This window comes from Ailuropoda melanoleuca, chromosome 11 (assembly GCF_002007445.2).
Source record: "Ailuropoda melanoleuca isolate Jingjing chromosome 11, ASM200744v2, whole genome shotgun sequence".
Taxonomy (NCBI): Eukaryota; Metazoa; Chordata; class Mammalia; order Carnivora; family Ursidae; genus Ailuropoda; species Ailuropoda melanoleuca.
Window position 1 is genome coordinate 100,993,486 of NC_048228.1, and position 6,455 is coordinate 100,999,940.

Here is a 6,455-nt window from a genome sequence, read left to right on the forward strand (position 1 = left end):
ACAGCACATCTCCATGATGTGTTCTCACACTAGCCAGAAGAGAAAGACACATCCAGAAATAACCTGTGGTATTTTGGGGGGGAGGGGGGTATATTTTGAAAAGATTCCAGCACCCTTAGCTTTTAAAATGCCAAGCTCTTCATTCATTCCTTCCATCTTCTTTCTTCCCTCCCACTGTCCTCACCCATGTCAGGTGGGTTTTCTGCCATGGCTAGGTGGCAACCACCGTGTCCTCAGAGAATGCCAACCAAGGTCACTGTGGACCAAAGAGAAGAACAGCTGATCACATCTCACTTCTTAACAATGCTGCCCTGAAAAGAAAGTACCAGTGAATTCTGTTTTAAGATAGCATCTGTCTTGGGGCACCTGGGTGGCTCAGTCGGTTAAGCATCTGCCTTTGGCTCAGGTCATGATCCCAGGGTCCTGGGACTGAGTCCTACGTTGGCATCCCCGCTCAGATTCATTTGCTAATATCTTCTCCCATTCCAAACACTGCCTTTTAGTTTTGTTGATTGTTTCCTTTGCTGTGCAGAAGGTTTTTATCTTGATGAAGTCCCAATAGTTCATTTTCATTTTTGTCTCCCTTGCCTCCAGCATATCTAGTAAAAAGTTGCTATGGCTGAGCTGAGGTCAAAGAGGTTGCTGCCTGTGTTCTCCTCTAGGATTATGATGGATTCCTATCTCACATTTACATCTTTCACCCATTTTGAATTTATTTTTGTGTATGGTGTAAGAAAGTGGTATGCTTTCATTCTTCTGCATGTGGCTGTCCAGTTTTCCCAACAACATTTGTTGAAGAAACTGTATTTTTCCCATTGGTATTCTTTCCTGCTTTGTTGAAAAACTGTTGACCATACAGTTGAGGGTCCATTTCTGGGCTCTCTATCCTGTTCCATTGATCTATGTGTCTGTTTTTCTGTCAATACCATACTGTCTTGATGATTACAGCTTTGTAGTATAGCTTGAAATCCGAGATCATGATGCCTAGCTTTTCTTTTCTTTTTCAGGATTACTTTGTTTATTTGGTGTCTTTTGTGGTACCATACAAATTTTAAGATTGTTTGTTCTAGCTCTGTGAAAAGTGCTGGTTGTATTTTGATAGGGATTGCGTTAAATGTGTAGATTGCTTTGATTAGTGTAGACATTTTAACAATGTTTGTTCTTCCAATCCAGGAGCATGAAATGTTTTTCCATTTCTTTGGGTCAAGAGGCACTGCTCTTGAGTAATGCTGAGCAAAGCAGCTACTCACGCACCATTTGGGAATGCTCACTCAACAGTACTCATCTGGTGCATATTTACTTGTCTGGTATCTCTCTAGGCCGGAAGATGTGCTATGTTCTAAAGGGGCACAGATGAATGATATGATCTTGTCCCCAAGGGTCTGACCGTGGAATGAGTGAGGAGACCATCACAATGGAGTGGTGGGATTGACTGAGCATTAGAACAGACCTGGGTATGTAACATAGTAGGGGAACAAAAGGAGGGTCAATCTTAGGGACCAGAAAGGACCTTGAACAGGAGTGAGCTCTTGAACTGAGTGCTGCAAGAGTGATAAATAAGCTGGGTGAGTACAAAGTCGGGGAAAGTAGTCATGATAGAAAGAACATCTCACACAAAAGAAGAGAGGTAGGAGGTGCTGCACAGAGCAATGAGGGATGTAAAGAAATCCTGGGAAGGGGGGAGAACTGATGCATTTGAGAAACCATCGCACATGCTAGAGACCATAGCAGGAAGGGCCTGGGGTGCCATGAAAGGAGTACAAGATTTCTGCTGGTGGGTGGACAGCATCCTTGAAAAACTGTCTGAGATCAACAAAAGGAAAGTGTGAAAAATGTTCAGACCCATAAATGCAAAGTATTTACATTGGTATTGTGTGCCAACTTCTACCAATAGCAAGAACTGATTGCACATTTTCCATGTGTCAGGCCCTGTTCTAAGCACTTCACCTCATTCATTCGATCATCCAACAAGTACTTATTGGCCAAGCACCACTGCAGATACAGGGAATAAAACCGTGAAGTCAGAAATCTCTCTCCTCGTGGGTTTACACTTCAGTGAAGGAGACCGAGAACTGACAAAATAAGTAAAATAGTGAATTAGATGTTGATGTGTGCCATAGCAAAAATAAAACAGAGATAGAGAATAAGGGGTATTGGAGATATGATTGTCCAAGTCTGATGTGTCAACACGTCTAGGCTACAGTCCCCATAATTCCAGAAAACACACATCTAGGTGTTCCTGGGAAGGTCTTTTGTGATGTGATTAGAGTTCATAATCCGTTGCCTTGAAGTAAGGGAGATTATCCTTGATAGTCTGGGTAGGCCTAAAGAGTAGAGCTGAGGCTTCCTGGAGGAAGAAGAAATTCTGCCTGTGGACTTCAGTGTCAGCTCCTGCCTGAGAGCTCCAGCCTGCCCATCCTGACGGCCTGCCATTTCACACTTAGCAAGCCAGCTCACACAATTCCATAAGCCAATTCCTTGCAAGAAATTATTTGATGTATATCTTGTGCCACTTCTTTTTCTCTGCTTGAGCCCTTACTGATCTAGGAGGAAGCTGTTATTTTAAACAGAGAAGTCCTGGTAGACCTCACTGAGAAGCTAATATCTGAGGAAAAACCTAAAGGGGGAGAGTGAATGAGTGACCAAACATCTGGGTGGGGGGAAGGAACATTCTGGACAAAATAAGAGACAATACAAAGGCATTCTTCCTTTCAATCCTCATAACATTAGAAATTAGAAATTAACATTATTGTCAAGAACTAGACAGAATCTGAGATTTTCCCTGGCTGTTCAGCTAACAAGTCAACCTGCCACACACAGATGCTATCAGAAGTTTCAAGACTCCCGGATCAGAAGCAAAAGACATAGTTACTCACAGCACTGCAGGCAGCATGAGTTTCGTGTGGGCATTAGTTATCCCTGCTGTCCCCAAGTCGCACCGCATGATATAGGTGGGGCCACGTGGTTGCTGTGCACACTGTGGACCCATGTCACTTTTCAGGAAGCTGAGCCTATGAAACCCCCAATCTTTTTCTTTTTTTATTTTCTTATTATGTGATGTTAGTCACCATACAGTACATCATTAGTTTTTGATGCAGTGTTCCATGATTCATTGTTGGCGTATAACACTCAGTGCTCCATGCAATACATGCCCTCCTTATTACCCATCACTGGGTTAGCCCATCCCCCCACCCCCCTCCCCTCTGAAACCCTCAGTTTGTTTCCCAGAGTCCATAGTCTCTCGTTGAAACCCCAATCTGAACGGTGAAGGTGTCAAACCTGCCCAAACTTCACCTCAGAAGAATGTTATCTTTGTTAAACTGTCAGGAAACCACTGTGCCCTGACACTGAAGGGAGATGCAATGCCTTCCAAGACTGTTTGCAACACTAATATACTTGAAAAGTTGGTCTAAAGCAAAAGCTGTTAGCAAGAGGTAGAGAACATGAGAGACCCACAGAGAATTACCTCTCGTTTTGCTGATGAGGAAGTCGAGGTGCAGATAGGTTGAATAACTTGCCTGAAATCGTATAGCTGGTACACGGAAGAGCAGGGATGTGTCATCATCTGTCTTCCCTCCTTGGAATGAAGCACCAAAAACCGGAGATTTCTTTTTTTTCTTTAATGGCCAGATACCCAGAGCCTAGAAAAGTGTATGGCACTTAGCACCCAAAATTAAATGTAAAGTAAATAGACAAATATTTGTAGGTGTTCACATACAGCAGAGAACAGAACAAGAATGCCTCTTGCTTACCTAAAGCTTAGAATTCAGATACACAGTCAGTCATTAGACATATGTTTAAATAAATCACTACATAATTACAACTGTGATAAATCCTGCAAAGGAGAACATCTAAGTGCACGTTCGCATGTTGAAACCTAACCAAGGTGGTGGCATTAGGAGGTGGGGCTTTGGGAGGTGATTACATCACGAGGGTGGAGGCCCAACGAATGAGATTATCGCCCTTATCAAAGGGACCCTAGAGAGTCCCTTGCTCCTTCCACCAAGGGAGGATTCAGTGAGAAGCCAGCCATCTATGAGGAAATGCCTTCATCAAACACTGAATCTGACAACCTCCAGAACCATAAGCAACAAATATTTGTTGTTTATAAGCCACCCAGTATCTGGTATTTTGTTATAGTAGCCAAATGGACTAAGATAATATATGTTTTTATATATGTGTGTGTGTGTGTCCCTCCTCAGTTGCAGGGGAAAATGCAATCAGCTATATAATTTGACTAAAGAAGCAAGAAAGCAAAACAGGCAAAAATGCAAGATGCCAAAATTTTGTGACATAAACACACTTCAAGATGGACATTATCTCTGTGGGGAAACTGAGGCTTTGAGAAACGCTCTCCTGGGTCTTCGCAGCCACAACCAGCTTGATGCTTGGATACCCTCTGAATGATAGGATTTTATGTACAAGAGTGAAAGGTTTCTGGATGACTTCAATTTGAAAAGTTTTGCCTTCACTATGCCTGAAGTATCTTAAGGGAAAGAAAGAGTCCTTTATTGACACTAAAGAATGAGATTTACACTATAAGTGGCATTTTTACAACACCTTTCCTTAAACTATTCATGAGAACACATAAATGACAGGATTTTTATCCCTGATAAAAGTGGTAAAGCATTTAAAGACCAAAAGATGGCTTTAGCATAAGACAGGTGAGCACTGGGCGGGGGGCGGGGGGACATCTGAGTGTCTCAGTTGGTTAAGCATCCAACTCTTGATTTTGGCTCAGGTTCACAATCTCAAGGTCATGGGGTCAAGCCCCGTGTCAGGTTCCAGGTTCAGTGGGAGGGGGGGAGGATCTGCTTAGAATTCTCTCTCTCCCTCTGCCCCTCCCCCCAACATGGTCTCTCTCTCTCTCTCTGAAATAAATAAATAAAACTTTTAAAAAAGAAGAAATAAAAAGGAAGATGAACATGGTCCACTTATGGTTATATCTGCCACGATCATAGTTTTCGCCACATGAGGACTAGAGAGCTCTATGATCTCGAGTCATTTCACTTCTGAACCTCTGTCTCCTCTTCTTCAAAGGAAAAGTGGAATTAGATGAACTCCAGGCTCCCTCTGACACTATTATTCTATCACAAATGAAAGGAACCTGGCAAAACATATTTGCCAATATTTGCTAAATGTTCTCCTTTTTCCCAATATTTCCTTGAGGTACATATAAAATAATAATTTCAACAGTGACTATAAGGAAAAGGACTTTTGTGTTTCTGGCATCTTGACTCTCAGTTTTTATGATGGGTTGACCTTTACAACACACACCAAACAAATGTTTGACTGTAGACTCTCTTCCCAAAAGTGATTGGCAGTGAGGTAGAGACTCAGTGATGAGTGAGGTGAGGTTGTAGAGAAAGAGGTAAAGGTCAAACCACGCAGGATCTTGCAGGTGGTGATTAAAATATTGGCTATTGTAGCAACCACCACTGAAACCCAACTGAAGGATTTTAAGCCAAGTAATAGCATAACCACTTGGCATTTCTGGAATATCACACACTGCCATGTGGAGAATAGAATCGAGGACAACAGAAGGAGACGTGGGAAAACCAGCCTGGAAGTCAGCCCCACAGTCCAGGCAAGTAACAGTGGTAATTTGGACTACAGTGACATCAGTGGATCCAAACAGAAGAGAGCTAACTCAAAACTATTTTGGGACATGAATTAACAGGACTGGGCATGACATTGAATGTGAACCATGAGAAAAAGAAGGTATCCAGAATAACTCCCAGGTTTCGAACATGAGCAACGGGTTGCTCACTGAGCTGGAAAAGCCTGGGAGAGAGGCATATTTAGGGGAAAACCATGGCTTCTGCCTTAAACATGTTCAATTTAAGATGCCTGGGAGATAGTCAAGTAGAACTGCTGAGATAGCATTGAAACGTGAAACTGGCCAAGAAAGACGCTGGGAGAGGGGTGATTTCTGATGCCTTGTGGGGAGTGTGGACAAGGAAGAGAAAGGGCCCAGAGCTGCTACCAAAGATGTTCCAACATACAGAGGTCAGGAAGAAGAGAGTAAGCCATCAAAAAGGACTCAGAGGGAGCTTCCAGGAGCTGGCAAGGACACCTAGAGGATTTGTAGTCACAGAAGCCCCAACAAAACTGTCTGTTGGGTTCTGTGATATGGTGACCACTTGGTGAGCTTGGAAAAGGCAGTTTTCAGGGAGTGGTAGAAGGGGAGGGGGGGAAGCCATGCTAGAATGGGTTGAGAAGCTGTCCGGAGGGGAATGCTTGAAGGCAGCTTCTGTATATATGCCCTTCAAGAATCTGGAATATGGAGTGGACAAGAGAGTTGAGTGGTAACTGAAGGGCAACTTGAAGGTCAAGAGATACTTGAAGGCTCTGTAGAAGGATCCAAAAACAAACAATAAATTGAAGGAATAGCAAAGAGCAGAAACAAACAGTAGAATGAAAACCAACAGAAGGAGATAAATCTAGGCACAGTT